Raw genomic sequence first — 18,337 nt, forward strand, 5'->3', positions numbered from 1 at the left:
TGAGATGTAAGGAAAAAGACAACAGGCTGCTGAACTTATTACACACCTGACTACCAGTGCCCTCTATCTGTGAGAGTTGCGCAAAGACACTTTTTTATGAGGACGAAGAAGAAGATCAAGGGTATGTAAAGTCTGGAGAAGAAGCCGGGGAGTTGGGGGGCAAAAATAGGTGTGGATTCATAAGTTTTTCGAGCAATGGGGGGGATACCATGGAGGACAATCCAACAATGTCAATGAGAAAGCCTTCAAGAGAGTTGAGTGTCTCGGAGGCTACAGTGTGCATAGTGTTGGGAGACCTTGGTATGACCTCATATGTCAGACAGAAACGTCAGTTACTAACTGAATCGGCCAATATGGAAAGTAGAGCATTGGCCAACCCCCACTCATTTATCAACGACTTTAAAGTTACTGTGGGAGAAAATATGCTACCATGCCGGACAACTATGTTGTGAGGGTGGCCTTCAGGAGGTGAATTCAGACCATGGTTAAGGCAGAAGGTGGATATTTTGAGAAATGAAAAAAAAAAAATTGTGAATGGTGTTACTAAATATTTTTTGTACCATCGCCCATCCGCTGACGCACCCTGCATAAAAGAATACGAATGTTAATTATGTAACTAATGTTTTGAGAAAAGTTCCATCTGTTCCCGGTCTTCCCTACTAATATAGACATGACACAAAACGACTCAAGACGAAGGAAAATTACTTATATATTCCATTTATACACTTTTTCCAAATACGGTAAGGTTCAATTTTTGTCTATTTCTACAAGCACATTTAAAAAAATAATAATATTTGTTATTTTAGATTACAAGTTACACTCTGGCCTAATGGAGTCCTCTCATAGTAAATATATTAGGGTGGATTGTTTTTAGGTGGGTTTGATCAACTTCTTAGGATTTTGAGAGACGGGTATGAGGAAACGTTGTGTATTGCTATCAATTTAATTTACATGAAATATGAGTTTAAAAGAGCGGATATTAGAAGTTCCTTATAAGAAATGAAATCCGATTAATAGTGCTACTGAAAGGTTGAAACAAAAATAAGGATGTTTTGTCTAAATGTCGAAGCAGCAAAAAAAAAAGATAAGGCTTTTCCAATCATTTCCGTGCCTTTGTTACTTCCAGTAATGTACCATGATCGTGTGTGTATCTTCATCTGGACTGTTTTTTATTCCATGTCTCTAAGTGTAACAATTTTGAAGCAACATCAAAAAATACAACGCGTGTGCGATATCCACCACACCAGAGTCATTATCGAGAAAGCTGTAGATACCTTAGCATCTCTATCCTGACTGCCGACAACATTGATAAGTCAATTACAGCCCTATACAACATAGAAGAACCGAAAAATCTGCAGCAACAAAATGGCTAAAATATGGCCTCCTTCCATGTACACCGCCTCCACTCCTGACTTCGAACCCTTAGACGAACCAGTTTGGTGTATTTTGGTAGAAAAATGTCTGCACCATATCTCATCCAAATTCGCTACAATTTGCCATCATCACACTGTCGTACGCCACGGACACGGCCTACATCTTCAAGATCTGTCAATCTGTTCTCGTGGCATGTTGGTTAGTGCGATCTATTCCGTGTCTTTCACAGTAGGAAAAAGGCTGCAGAGCCCGTTGCATTTTTATCGAGGCGCCCTACAATATCAAAAAGTCAATTACTCTCCCATAAAGCCAATAAGAATTCAAACTTCTGTAGTAACAATATGCCTGACTTCTGACCTGGCTCCATTGTGTCCTCTTCCTCCAGTCCTAATATCAACCACCTACACTTTGCAGTTCAGGGTATCTTGGATAAGAATTTCTGCCACACCTCCCATCCAAATATGTATTCGCTCCAAGCTGCCGTCATAACTACGTGGTACGTCATGGATACGGGCTTCATAGTCAAGAGTTTCCAATCTGTTTGACAGGCTGTTCAAGACTATTATTTATTGTGAAAGAGGAGATTATAAATAAAATTTTGTTTTTAAACATATCAAAGTTAGTTTTGAGCTGGCTTTTCTTGATGACATAAAAACACGTTTTCCTGATTTAAACATGCTATTTCAAAGTTTTGGGTCACATCTCTGAATCTGAAATAAACAGGAAATTTAATAAAAAAGAAAGTAATTGATTTTTTTATAAGGAAAAGTTGACTCAAACTTATAAAAAGGGGTAATATAATCAAAGAGTTCAAATCAATCATTCTTGAAAACTGGATGGGATATGAAAAAATTAATTACAAATTTGTCATTTGCTTGTCAAGTACTACTAAAATTGAATATAAAAATTAAAAGATTTTTTTTTTTTTGGTTGACTTTTGGGAGAGGTAAAAGTAACAAATAAATGTACTTGGAACAGCCACAAATTATCTATATATAAAGTTTAAACTGAATCATGGAACTTCCAAAATAAGCCAAATTTATTGCATTATTTTTTTGCAGCCCCATCACTGATTCCTCAAATTCGGCCCACTCTAATATACATATTATTAAGGAAAAGTTAATTGAAAGAGCTTATTTCTTCTCTGCATGGATACTATTTCGAGTGTGTCCAACATGCTTTATGTAAAAACACATGTTGCCTTAACGAAACAAGACACCACTTTCAAGGCGTTCACACTTATTTTCAGCAAGAAAGTTTAATTATCTGAGTCACGGGACATCATTTGTTTTAACAATTATATGACACAGTAAGCCTGAGGGATAAAGGCAGGTAGTTCACACCAAAGAACTGTTAGCTTGAAGAGTTGTCCTTGTCAACTGTGAAAACTCCCCCACCCCACAACTAATGACGTCACTTTGTCATTGTCTCCCAGTATGTATGCTATTTGATCTTCCCTTCCAAGAATCCACCTTGCTAATCAATTAATAGGATGAATTCATAAAGAATAGTTAGAGGGATTAAGAAGATAGAAGAAGACTACACAGCTTTTCAGTCAGCTATCAATTGAAGTTTGTACAGTTTTTGAAATCCGGAACAAGTTTAGACCTCAATATCTTGCCAGCCCTAAAATCTATGTTTATACAAGGATGTTTATTAGATTCAGTTAACAAAACAATATTAGAAAACATACAAAAACTTAAAAGGTCTTCTGAATACGAACGTCGTGCAGTCGTTATTGTGTGCCTTCGCGTCGGGTGCAAGCCCAAGGACGCAATAATCCCATGAATAATAACGTTAGAGCCTTGAAATTGATGTTAACAGATCCTTTTTCATGCTAGAATATTAAATTAATGTGATTTTATTCAGGAACACCAACATTTACTATTTGATTTGGTCAAAGGAAATGGGGACTCCTAGCTCACTGAAACTGGATCTCTTTCACTACTCATTGGGGAGTGGTTTGGACATAACACTGTTGAATCTTAGATGCCTTCAATTCACTCCAAAAACTGTTACCTTAAAAATATTTCCTAGTCTATTGGAAGGATATTTACATAAATAGCTGAATCACGTAGTTATTCCGCTCGCCGTTAAATCACACGTAATGCATCAAACAACATTTCTCCTGGAAAGAAACAGACAAAAGGGTTAAAAATCAGTTAGTAGTTAGCAAAATTTTCTAAGGTATGGAGCTTTTATTCAATGATTTTTTTTACAATTGTTCACAGTTTAAAAGAATATAACTATACTTCAACCAATCGACGTATTGAACACTAATTATGAGAAAAGATGTAACAAGATTCACAGCAGACCACATACAACACGGTATGTTTCTTTGTTAGCGAATGAATGCCCGGCAAACAAAATTTAATGTATTTTGTTCTTAGCTGTCGAAGTGTCTTCTTCTTTTCCTCTAATCCGTGTTCTTAATATTGATTAGTTTGATAAATAATAGTTCTTATTAATTTGGGAACAGTTATGAACTATTGGTCAATAATAATTCCATAGTCGGTAGACTTCGGCAACTACCGAGAAGAGAGGTTGCGAGATACCATAAAGCCAATGACGTGTCCAATATTATTATAAAAATAATTGTAATAATCACTAATAAGTATAACATTGAGTTATTTAGTGTGTCGCTATCAGTAATCTGTAAAAATGTAACCTTAATCCTGATCCTATCTTATTTAAGCCTGAACTTTGAGTAAAATGCTTATATTATTCGAATCAAATATTCGTGTAATTTGGGATCTGGATACAAAAGTTCGTGTATCCAAAATTTATCTGATTATGTAGGCCTAAATATCCGAACTGACCCGGATCTGAGAAAATGTGGATCCGTCCCATCTTCAAATCTATGTAAAGTGTGTCATGATTAATTTATACCTGGTAGATTATTATTTAACTTCCATCTTAATTTTGCATTTCTAATGACTAGATTTATAAGTTATGTAGTTGACGAGAAGATGTTTATTTACTCTCATTCGATTTACACGCATTTGTATCTTAGACGGAGTGTACATACATAGATGTTTTTCATTTTTATTTTTAAAAAACAAGAAGATTGTTATTATTCCTGCATGTTTAATAAATAAAGATGCTTTTGTGCGCAACTAATTCTTTGTAGAGATAAGATGTGTAGTAAAGCCGGATCCAAATTACCCAGATTCCATAATAAATACGATTATTCAAACTTTTATAAGATCTGATAGATATCCGGAATTAACTATCTTACAAGCATATACTTTTGTAAAAATGATGAAATTGTAATACATAAATATATTAACTTTTTTTTTGGTTCGAAATGGCAACTTTTTGAACGGATTACATGGCAGAGATGAATATGCATTTGGGCAGAGGGAGCACGGACAGTCTCTTCAGCAATAAATAATCAAACTACAAATGACGATCCTTAATTTTACTCTGAGTGCAACAAGGACTTGCCCTTATAACTGAGGATTATATTCCGTCTTGTATGAGTACACACAAATATTCAAGTAGGTTATGAATATAATTGAATATAGTAGAAAATGAAGTTAAATAGTAATCAAAATTGGTTAGGGAAAGAAAATTGAATTGCCAGATGGGTAATTCTAAAACAGAAGTAGACACAATCAATAATGCAAGTGAATGGTCGGCCATAGTCGCAGGGATACTCACATTAAATTGGAACTTGACGTATAGATTGAATAATTATCCAGATATCCCGAATGAGCAACATTTTCAACTAAAAGGCATATAAACCTAAATACGTTTCATAAAGACTAACACAAAGGAGACCGCGGCAAATGGAAGTTACGAGCAGAATTAATGACCAAAGTGATCATAAAATCTTATTCATGATCGATAAAGAAGGGAATAAAGAGGTGAGTACTTTGGCAAATTATCATCTATAATTTATGGTGTTGTCAAGAAGGCAGGGTTGATTATTTGATGACATTGTATAGTTTCTTCAGGGATATGGGACCATTCTTGGAGGAGCGCAAGCTTCAAAGAGGTGCTTGGTACAACCCCTAGCCGCCTGGAAGATGGATCACATAAGAAAGTAGGTAAGATTTAAATCACAGACATATTATTTTCCCGAAAAAACCCTTAAATTTCACCATTTTTCCACTGTTTTTGCAGTCTATGTGAGTTGGTTGATCTTCCCAACCTCCTCAATACAAATTAGGAGCATATTCTTACCGTCTAATTGCACATACCATAACACTGAACGGCTTCTGGTGATTAGGCAGTGCTCCGTAGGGATACTGTCAATTGTCTTGTCTATCACACGGTCATTTTGCAAATTGTGGATGGCTTCAACAGTGTATAACTTTGCCCGCCCTGCCTCTTCCCAAGCCCCTCTTTAACTCCGCCATGTAATCCGACAAAAGTGTGGCCATTTCGAGCAAGAACATCCTTTTCAGAAAATTTGATGATAATTAATAAATTTATATCACGCAACCATTCATCCAGATAAAAAAATCCGTTGGTGGTTAGCTAATTCAGTGGAGTATTGTAAGGAATAGTTAACAGCGCAAAAAGAGCTAATTATAATTCAACCAATCAACATACACAGCATTGACTAGGAAAAAAAGAAGCAGAAACATCCACAGCTGACAGCAAAATACATCGTTTTGTGTAGGCGATGAAACACGGTGATCCTGGTTATTCCACACGGCATACCTAACTAACCCAAAAATGTATACTGTATTTAATTGTCAGCCCCTGATGTTTCTTTTTCTGTTCCTCTAGTCATTGTTCAAAATATTAATTGATTGGATAGAAATGAGTCATTATGAAGCTGTAAACATTTTTCAACTATTATTGAATAATCTTTTTCAAGGATAGGTTGCGTGATTAAATAAAGGTAATTAAGTGTCCAATGTAGTTATTACAACAATTTTAATATTAACTAATAATTATTTTGATGTCTGTTCGAGAATGGATAAGACGGATACCGGAAAAGTAAAAGTGTACATAGGAACAGCTTCCGTAGATTTTACCAAAGCCTTCCATACAATCTCTCACAGCAACATATTTCATCAACCCAATTTGCTGGATATCCCCTCAGCTATTATCAAACTGATATCATCAATCCGAATGGGATCGAAGACAATCATTGCAATTGAAGGAGGAATCGATATTAAAATAAATAAGGAATACCCACAACGAGATCAATTACTCTACTATTCAATATTGCCGTTAGACCACTTCAGAGAAGAGCAGACGGATTATTGTAGGGAACTCAAATAAATTGAAAAAAATTCACAAATCTATTTTATGCACACAATGCCACGTTTCTAATGGAAGAAAAATATATTGGTACGGACATGTATGATCTAATGAATACTTTGGTGGAATTTAAAAAAAATATGAGTGGCCTACAAACAAATTTGAACAAAAGAACATTCTTGGGGTTTTCTTTCAAACCAGAAAGAAAATAAATAATCACTATTTTCTAATAGTAAAAACGATAGGGTTTTCATTGTATTAGTAAGCAATAAAAATGGCACTATGATAACTACCCTGGGGAAATTTGCCCGGATGAAAAATTGCCCATATTTTGTTCAAACTTCATGATGAATAATAACATATTATAAAATTGCTTTATATGTATTTTTAATGACAAATATCTAAACATATTTGTTTGTTCCATCCTTCAAGTGTGAGTAATATTATTGCATTAGAATTTCCTTACAACTTTTTAAAATACAATCCAATCTTCTAAGAGAAATGGATCAAGAGGATTGTTACGAGGAGATAAAATAATACCTAGGGCCTCTGAAAATATGGTTGAATACCTTCCACCCTCGGATTGGCCTGGGAGTAGTGTGGGATTTCTAACAACCTTCCTCCTATATAACTCCTAATTCTCTCTTAAACTTGCGAATGAACGTCTCACTGAGTACAAGAGTTGGAGCTAATGTTATGTAGTCGTTCACAATTGAAGGTACTCCATGAGAGGATCGACCAAACAACTATGTTTAGATATTTGTCATAAATAATATTAAACAAATTTATATTTAACCATTATTCATCATGAAGTTTGAAGAAAATACGGGCAATCTTCCACGGGCAATTTTCTCCAGGGCAATCTTCCACGGGCAATTTTTCCAGGACAATCTTCCACGGACAGTTTTCAGCACACAAGTAAAAATAAATCTTTCATCCGGAACCTTTTTTATTTAGGTCCGAACTTCTGGGTAAATGCTTATAAAATTCTGGACAGTATTTGTCTTATTTTGGTTTCTAATTTGGTTCCAAAAGTTCCCACGCCTGAAATCTCATGGACTATTTACTTATAAAGATCGTAACCAACCCGAGCCCGAGAAGAAGTAAATCTGTCCTATCTTTAAATATCTATGATATTACTTTTCAAGTTTTTACAAACAGAGGTATGTTGTACCTTTGTACAACAAACCCCAATGCAAAACAAGAGTTTATGAAAAGATATTTTTCTTAACTTTCTGAAGTGATTAGTGAACTTGTTTGTTCAGAAATAAGAATGATGAGAATTTTGTGGGGGAAGAATATATATCATTTGTTATGTACAGTACTCAAAACTCAATGATGTCTTTGTCATCCAAGAAATGTTGTTTGATTTTTCCTTATACCTAGAACGCTTTCATGGCACGTCAGCATTGTTCATGTCGGTCATTTTGTTAGCCTAAGCACCCAAAAACCCTCAATAATTAAAATGATTTTTATGTGTGTGTGTGATGCATATCTCACTTAGTAACAGAAAAAATAATGATTATATATGAGTTAAAAAAGAGAATTAGGAAGAAAATGAGTGAGTTAATCTTAATATGTATCTTCAATTTTCATTATATTTCTGTTTGAAGAAAGAACATGGCAAGTTGGCAATGGCCATGACAATAAATAAATCACAGTGTCAAACATTGGAAAAAAAATGTTTTATACTTATCAAAATCAGTATTTTCACATGGTGCAATTATATGATGCATTTTCAAGAATGTCAAAAGGAGTTGCAGATTTGATTATATTCACATTAAATGGAGAGAAACAACAAAAAATGTTGTATACAAGGAGGTTTTACAATAGAAATTTACCTATTGTATAATTATCGTTTATACTAAATTGTTTTAATTTAGAGTTTTAACATAAATAAAGTTTTTTTTCATTGGCTATTTATAAAATAGCGTGTTCATGCTTATTGTTCTAAGATTTTTTTTATCATTTCATGATGGACCCGTCCACACGGAAACGCTTTGTTTTCTTTGGAGAATGCAAAATATTTATCTGTTGAGGGAATTCTTCCACGGGAGTTTCATACCACCTAAGACAATATTGTTTAAAAATGCTTCTAGACTGGAAGAATTCGACAACGCGGTTTAAGCACTTAAGTTAACATTTGATATGAAAACTACGTATGCAAAATTTCATTTTTTGTCGAGATCATCTTTAGGTAGTACGTCTTGTTCCATGTTTGAAAGTAGACAAAACTTCTTTCTTTCACCAATAAGGATTAAAATATAGAATTAATCATTAATTACAAGGGCAGTCTTAAGGATTTCGGAGCAACCTCATTACTAAAAAAGGGATTAATGAAACTTGGTTTATTTAGAACCCCATAATGACCGACATCAACGGTCCTGACGTCCCATGAAAACACTCTATAGCCTCTCTTTCAAAACGTTGTCGTGTGGACGGGGTGTAAGATGAAAGACAGTGATCAAATACTACTATGTATATAGACGTAAAAATGGGACCAACAACAAATATTTAATAGGACATAAACATTTACTCTCTATCATAAATAAACAACCCTAATGCCTAGTTTTAATATATGTCATAATTAAAAATTATATTAAAAACATGTTATTACATCGTTATAAAATCTTATTTATATACAACCAGGTGCTAGGTTGGAGACTCAAGGACATTCCCCTGAAGGAAAGGAGCGTGTTCAGGGCCAAATGCCGGCCTCGGTGATGATGTGGGCGGGCGTCATTTCCTGTGGGATTAAGAAAGCCTTCATCTTCATTCACGAGGGTGTGAAGGTCAATCAACGGGTCTAGCTGGACATTTTAATGTTCCAAATACTTCCTTGGATCCAAGAACAGTTGTTGGAAGAGTTTCAATGGTTCCAGCAGGACGGAGGACCCTCGCATACTGCAAAGTCTGTGCAAGAGTGGTGCCAAACAATTTTCCACCATTTGTGGAGCTGTTCTTCCCCCAGATCTCAACTTAGTGGACTTCTCCATAAAGTCCATTCTGGAGAGATAGGTTAATGTGACTTTCTGCCGTAGTGTCGACGATCTGAAGGTCGCCATAGTGTTCCCATGGGATAACTTGTCGGAGGAGACCATCTCTACAGCGTTTAAAGTAGTTCCGAAACATCTGAGAGCTGTGCTTGCCATAAATGGTGGCTATGAGGTATGGCACTCATTTAAAAAAAATTCTTTACGTTGATTGCAATGGTGTAAAAAGATGTTTCGAGAAATAATTATTTTTGTACTTTCTTGGCTGTTGAAGTTGACATTATCGTCACCCGGTATTGTAACCAATAAGCCAAGTGGAAATAATTGTATTTTTTTCTTTACTTATCCTACTTTTCTTGATAAAGAAAAAAACATTGTACACATCTAAAAAATTTTAGAATAAATAACTTTCATTTAAATCAAATATCACTGTTCATCATAGACATTAAATAGTGTTCAATGCAGATGTTACGTCTTTTTTTAATCATAAAGCCATTTGATAAAGTTTAATATAGAATTATTGGAAATGAGTTCATTTTATGTACAGGGTGGACAAGGTAAATCCAGAATAACTTTAATAGCTAATTATGAGACCTGTAGAGATTATTTTATTAAAAAAATTTAATACTTGTGACAAGCTTAATGTGTTAGCTGTCGAATTTAATATTAGGTTTTTTGAGTAAATCGTCGTTCAAGTATGGAAATAGTCAGAAGTATTTCCATCATCGAAGCTCCCGCGCAGGACACTCCACCCAAGCGATAATTTCCTTCTTCAAATATCCAAAATCAACAGTATACGACGGTGATTAAGGCTTTTGATGAGGAGGGAAAGATATAGAGAACAGCTCAGTCAATAAGATCTGATAAAATCCAGACAAAAGGAGCATAGCTGGCTTGAAACGTTCAATTGACACTCATCCAGATACACCAATTGCTAGGCTGGCCAAGGACTGCAACGTGAGCAAAGGGACCATTAAAAATGTCATCAAGATTGACCTGCGTTTCTTGTCTTGGTTCAGATCCTCAAAGCCTCTCCTTACGGAGCAGAATAAGGCAGACAGAATGAGCAAAGGCAAGATCCTTATTAACCAAATGAAAAGCAGAGGTTGTTACATGCGTTTTTTTTTGTTTTTTTTGCGGGCGATAAAATCTTCACCATTGACACCAAGCATCAACGTAAAACGATTGATGGAACTGTCTGGACCCTGATGAGGTCCAACCACTCATGACAAAAAAGAACCCGCCTTTGGTTATGGTCTGGGCGGTCATCATCACGGAGGGACAAGTTATGACCCCCGCTTCTTCCAAAAGGATCAGCAGGTGGCCAAGGAGGTATAAGAGGACGTTCTCAAGGACATGGTCATCCCATGAATGAATGAAGTCAGTGATGAGAAGCCATCTACATTCTAACATGACTCAGCACCGCTCAAGACTTGGGCAAGATTGTCCAAGAGTTCTTAGGACAAAATGTGTCGAATGTTTTACCTACATTTTATTGACCAGCCAACAGGCCGGATCTCAATGCCTATAGTTTTTACTTGTCGGGTTGGATAGAGAAGATTGCCTGCAAGAATAATCATGCCTCAGTTGAGATTTTGAGGGCCCCCATCGTCAATACAATGAAGAACATAGATCCGCACGAGGTAACAAAGGCATACCTTGCATTCAGACACAGTGTACTGGTCGTTATCAGGAACGAAAGCTTTCATTATGAACAATCATTTTTACATATAATGTGCCTTTCACATGTAAAAATAAAATAACCTTTCTATCTCTTATACAAGTCTCATAATTAACCGTTCAAGTTATTCCGGAGTTACCTTGTCTACCCTGTACTAAAAATATCAACTTTGAGATACAAAGATGGCGTTTCCTTCAATTATGATGCTATTTATGACGTTTATGAAAATGCTTTATTAATTATATAAAATTAAATAAGCAGTATATGAAGTGGGACTCATTCAAAAAAAATAATTTAAATTGTACTGACTTGCAAAGCGTTTTCATGTGACGTCAGCATTGTTGATGTCGGCCATATTGGGGGCCTAAACAAACAAGTTCTAACACAATGAAAACACTTTTTTCCTTCATATTCAGAAAAAGAATAAAGTATTGGATGTCAAAATGGGACCAACAAAATTAACGAACTTTAAACTTCCTGTCTATCAAAAACCTAGCCCTTTATTGTCTATTTTCATAATATATGTGACCTTAAAGTGTGTTAAAAATATGATATTACATTGTTATATTTTCACATTGTAGATAAAAATGAACTACTTCTTCAATGAAAAAAATAATGCATTTGTCTTTAATTATCGAATTTTTCTCGTCCCTAATCAATCTAAAACAATTTAAACACATTTTTTTTAGGGATTATATTCAAATATCACTGTTTATTTTTAGCATAAAAGAGTATTTCGTGCAGATATAAAGTATTAAAGACATTTTACAGAGTTTAATACAGATTTACAGGAAATTTGAGCGGGATATTTTATAAACTATCACTTGTAATTTTTTTTATGAGCTTTATTTCATAAAAATATATAACAAACATTAGTCAAAAAGCTCAATTGTTCAACTTTCCCCGTTATTTTTAAGGGAATAATTATGCTTGATATCTTACAATGAGTTAAATCAAAATATAAATGCACTTCTCAACGATCCCTGATTTCTTCACTTATCACATTCATAAATTCTGTAAGAATAACAATTTTTGTAGCAATTCATTGTTTATATTATAAAGAGCCAAAACTTACACTTATTTACCCTAAAAGAATCACACTGTTATCCTACAAACATATAAATGTAAGAAGTATATATCTATTGTCGGCCATCGTCTCATATTCGAGTTCTGCACACGGATTGAAACAAATTAAATCAACTGTGGTGAACTCTCTGTAACTTTTCTGGGCTGTAGAGTTAGAACAGTCCCTAATATGGGACAAGTGTTAGAGTACTAAATGTAATTTAATCCGTTGTTTTCGGGGCCAAAATGATCCCATTTCAAAAGTATCCAAAAACAACATGTCAAAACGGTTAAAAACGGCTCAGTTTGACCCGTAAGACAACATGAAGGTTAAAGTAGATGTCATATCGGGTGGTCCTTTACAATATGAGCACTTATGAATTAATTGAGTCTACTCTGTCAGCAAGTCCGAGACGTTGCAAAGGAATAAGGACTCTGTCAAAAAGACCAAACTGGACCCAAAGGAGTTCAAAAAAACAGCCTAGACCAATCCCTCTCAGCTCATGCAGGAGATCTCTGGGTTTCAAAAAAGTGGGTGGAAAGAGCCTTGTGAGGGTGGAAGGGCCACTTATGATACCAGCAATGAAAGAAACCCATCTCCTTTGTTGCAAGACTATATTGAATGAGACTTGGGAAATATTTTTTGACAATTTCGGCCCCCTACACCCCTGATGCCAATCTCATTGACTACATCTTTTGGGTACATTTCAAGAGGAAGGCCTGCAGTGTTTGTCATTAAAACAGAAACACCCTCAAAGCCACTGTCAGCCAGCACTGTGACACCAAGACATAGGCCTTCCACCACCATCTGGAAGCCATCATTGCGGCTAAGGGGTACTAAATTAATGATTAATAGAGCTTCCGTCTTTCAAACACCAATGCCCTTATAGCCAATGTCAGCCAGAACTGTGACGCCAAGAAATAGGCCTTCCACCCCCACCTGGAAGTCATCATTGCGCTAAGGGACACTACATAATTAATGATGAGGAGAGCTCAGAAACACGTCTATTTATAATATTAATTTTGTTGAAATTCTATTGTTAATTTGTAAATGATATCTTTTTGAAGTTGAAAATTCAAAGTGTTCATATTTTAATGGACCACTCGATATATAACAAAGACCAAGGAAATATAAAAAAAAATTTTATAACTAAAATATCCATTTTATATATTAAAAAGTATTCAAATTAGATTAAAAGTGACTATAATTTTACTTTTTATGATACAAATTGACCTAATAAAAGGATATTATTATACCTAATGTAAAAACTCACCTCAATCATGGATCGCCCATTTTTCAAAACAATGACTCAGGTGGTCCTCACAACATGTAAACCCATATAAATCGGCAGGCTCTTTGATAATATTTTATATTCCCTACTCCATTAATATGAGGGTACTTTTCCTTCAAGGAAATGGGTCTATTAACAGGTTTTGTAAAGCGGTTACTTTAGACACAAGAATCCACATTAAAAAAAAGTAAAAAAATAAATATATATATATTTTCAAACATTTTATTTGATTGATTTATTTAGTTAGAGCTCAAATTATTTTTTTCTTCATTTCTAAACGAAATGAAATTATTTTCATTTATTTTTAGGAGTTAAAAATCACATCTACCTTGTTTTGTTTTTAAATTTATATTTATTTTCAAATTTATATAATATATTGTATAATTTATGTCTTAACAAGTCAGATGTATATATATATATATGTATAGAGATAATACGGGAAACAATTGCAATTAGATATGGGGCCAGGTCGTACCCGTACCCAGATGATCAATGGAAAAAATACCCTCATATTGTCCTAAAAAATGGGTACTTGACGTGTAGTTACAAGAGATGTACCCATACAAAAGTTTCAGCATATTCCAATACTCACTTTATGGTTGATTCCAATTACTTATTGATATTTATAAAGAAAATGTTGTCTTTCTGGCTGTATGAATGTCTGCATATATCAAAACGAACCACCGGTTGAACTGTATATAGGATCATTCCAAGCCAAATAAATCACTCAAAAACAGCACCCTCTTCATTTTTTTTTTTTTAATTTGGCACATATTTGAATATTAGTTAATACTCATGAATTTAAAATTTGATCTTTTTTGCCCTCCAGTACAAGATTAAGAGGCTTCTACAGTTTCGGCCTCAAACACCACCCAACCTATTTTTAAATTGCCGTATTTTGAATGTTTTTGAAGATATGGATTTACTTTAAAAACCATTTAATTAATAATGGTTTTATTCTTTTGCTGCATTTGATTGTATAGACAAACAAAAGGAGTTTTTACTCATAAAGTAACGAAGTTAATATTTAAAACTCAAAAACATCCAACATGTCCTTTTCAATTTCGTTAAAAAAATTATTTGTTAATTTGTAATATGTATGGCGATAACATAAAAGCAAGCTGTGATACTTTTTCTCAATATTGCAACAGTATGATGATAAATGTATCTGTTGATATGAGTACTATAATTTATATTAATTTAAAATAGTGATAAAGTCCTTAGGAACCGCGGGTTTTAAGGTTAACTGAACCTAATAAAAATTGGTTATTTGGTACCACTGATCATAAAAGATACTGAGACGTCATGACTTGAAAATTATTTTGAAGGAAGAGTTTAACAGTATTATATTTTCCTTGCATTGCAAGAATAATGAAAAGAAGAAAGGGATTAGCTGGTTGAGAATATGCTTACCCATTCAAATTGATTATATTAATGATATCATAATTCGATTTAAAGTTTAAATACTGCAATATCAAATTGACTCCACTTGTATATAATATGTTCATGTAAAAATAAATTAAATATCATTCATATCAATAACAGGTTGCACATTTTTCAGTGGTTTAATATTGTATTTGACTCTTTCAAAAATCCTCTACAGTTTTTCATTGAAGTAATATTATACTATATTGCGTTTGTTTTCGGTTTCATCTGACAAATTCCAACCTTCTTTTATGAAATTACAACAAATATATCATAAACATATGTAATAATTTTTGGAGATGCATTCGATTCACCTTAAATACTACGGATGAAAATGTGTGCGTAGGTAGAGCCAATATCTGCATATATACACTAAATATTACAGTCGAGTTTTTACAATACATATACTTTGATTGATTTCACTTAGCATGACCCTATAGTGGTCCATGATGTATATAATAAAATTACTTTTATTTAAAAATAACTATGTAGTCTTATTAATGAAATATTAGTAACATGCATACAGGGTGCACGTAATATAGTGCTCCCTGATGTATATTATAATGTAAACACCTTTTGATCGAAAAAATAATAACGTAGTCGTATTGATGAAATAATGTAGCCTAATAATGCATTAGAATTAGTTTGTATTCACAGGCAATCGGCAGTACAGTCCTGATTTAGCCCCGAATAACTTTTTTATCACCGGTTTTCATTACCAAAAGAAACCACTTATACATCCAAATTAATTCAAATTGGATTAACCTTAATTTGAATAGAAATAAATTCTTTGAAAACTGTTTTAAACGTACTGTGTACGTAAAAGTGTATGGATCTTCAATGGATATTTTGAAACCAATAAGCTCATTTCGCTACTAATTATTTGTTGTAGTTTTTTTCATTATCTGGCCAAAAAAATATACATAGTAATTTACATATTGTGCCCATTCTAATACTTCAACATAGGCGGATTCTAGCCGATATCGATTCTGATGCATCGGTACACCTCTAGTAATTATACGTCGACGGTTAAAGTTTCAAAACTTAATGGAATGTTAATTTATTAGTGGATAACCTTTTTTACCCGGCATTTGTCATATATTTATGCCGATGGACGGATAGTTTTGTCAATCTTATCCTAATTGTATACGTACTTTGAAAAAGAAGTGGTGAGTAATCATACATGGAACATACAATCTTTTGTTTCCAACACTTGTAGCAACTGCACGTTGCTCTTCTTGACAAAACTTATGGATTTTTGTTCGCAATTTTTAGCATGGTTGCTGGTCTTTTATATGAGAAACAGGGACTGTATCAATCATCCCGTATTGATACTACCCATCTTCACTTTTAACAATATGTACTTACTTATAAAACGTTGTTGAATGTACCCAATAGGATTTCCAACCTGAGATCCTTGAATTTCTAAGAGTTTTATACTGGCGGTAAATTTTTTGAAATCCTGCATTTGATTATTTAATAATATTGGCTTCGTTTAGTTATAATTAATTCATTAAATCAAGTGTTAAATATATATTGGATAATGGTAAACCGCGAGTAGACTTTAAGCTTGCTGTTTGGATTGTGTATTTAACAATCATATGACCAGCTACAACATTATTGGGGTTCGGAATAGGTTACAAAATTATAAAAAGTGTGACCTCCTATGATTTAAATAACCAAACTGTACACTATAAGTGATAATGGTCTGAAAAAAAGTATGAATAATCACGTTGAATTCTGGTCTTTATTTAGGACCGAGGACCGCAGTCCATTTCAGTTCTACTTGTAGGACCTTAAATAAGGTAAAAAGGAGTGATGGGACTATAAATTGGAGTCGAAAACCGGAGAATCGGGTGTTTGTTTTGGAATCGGGATCCACATCAAGAAAATAATTTTTAATTTCGATTGTTATTTACTGCTGGTATTTAATGCATGTATTTATTACTTTTCGAAGTCATGGAAAAAAAAAAAAAAAAACTCCCAAATTAAGAAATTTTTCTGTTTTATGAGAAAATTTAATATTTGAAATTAAATTTAACTTTTCAAATTTGTTCCAAATAAGTTTTATTTTCTATGAATAACAATTTCTTTTTGAAATATTTCTATAAAAAATCAAAATATATATATTTTTTTAAGTTTTATATTAAAAATTTAATTTTATATTTTTTTAAGTTTTTTTAAAAAATATATTTTTTTGAGAACAACTTGAGATTTTTACATTTTTCTCCAAAATATTTAGTATTTGTAATTTTTTTGTGAATAGCTGTGGATTTTTAAATTTTTTTGTAAACAGCTGTGAATTTTTTTATAAAAAAATTTAATTTCTTGAGAATAGCCATGGATTTTTGAAATGTTTTTAATAAAAAATCAATTTTTGGTAGATAGTTGTGGATTTTTGTAAAAAATTTTAAATATCAAATTGTATACCTGGAATTTATTTCAATCAATTTAATATTTTATATTTATTTGCCAAGAATGTAATTTTTGATTTTATTTCCATACACATTCTAAAAATCAGACAATTTTAAGACAAATAAATTTCATACAAGTTGCACCATGTACAGAAGATAATTGATACGGTGCTATAGATTTCGTTGAAATTCAATCCCTGCCTTTCATTCCTAGTCATTTCATTTCCAGTAAAATCCATTCCCTATAAAATTCATTCCTAGACTTTCATTCCCACCTTGAAGAGGGATATTTTGACGTCAATCGGTTTATATTTCTAAATTACATAGGAGTTTTTGTGTAGGACTGAAGAAGAATGTCATCGGCACTGGAAATGAGTGATGAGTCATTGATGACTAGTAATGGATGGGAGACGGATATGAATGAATTACGGTTGTTATACCTTGGGAAACAGAAGAAGAGAATCCCGTGACTAACTTCTATTTTCGAAGGTAAAAATATCATCCATGGATCGGGAATCCATTCCTACTCACTATTAAGATTTATCATGACCTCCTTGCTAATTCATAAATTATTCATATCAGCCATCACTATTCATCTCCATTGCCAACTGCATAGGCCTTTCTTTACAGCCACATACAAAAATACCTCATAGTTTAGAAATATAAACGTTATAACGTCCCTAAATGTCCCCTTTCACAGAGGGAATGAAATGTTCGCGTATGAATTTTACAGAGTATGGATTTACTGGGAATCAAATCACTGGTCAGGAATATATACTTATAAGAAGTAGTTGAGTGTAGCCACATTCATAATTACTTATAACATATACAATTTAAAAAAGTCTGTTGTTGGTTGGTCTATTCATACATTAC

The 18,337-nt window shown here is 33.4% G+C and overlaps 1 long non-coding RNA gene across 1 annotated transcript; it reads left to right on the plus strand.

Annotated features, from left to right (window-relative positions):
- The first annotated feature begins 5,301 nt into the window (after positions 1 to 5,301).
- Positions 5,302 to 6,898, plus strand: LOC139906523 (uncharacterized). The gene is made up of 3 exons (XR_011782104.1): positions 5,302 to 5,426; positions 5,503 to 6,229; positions 6,303 to 6,898. It is a non-coding gene; the product is annotated as an uncharacterized lncRNA (long non-coding RNA).
- The last annotated feature ends 11,439 nt before the right edge of the window (positions 6,899 to 18,337 follow it).

Source organism: Lepeophtheirus salmonis, chromosome 10 (genome assembly GCF_016086655.4).
Source record: "Lepeophtheirus salmonis chromosome 10, UVic_Lsal_1.4, whole genome shotgun sequence".
NCBI lineage: Eukaryota > Metazoa > Arthropoda > Copepoda > Siphonostomatoida > Caligidae > Lepeophtheirus > Lepeophtheirus salmonis.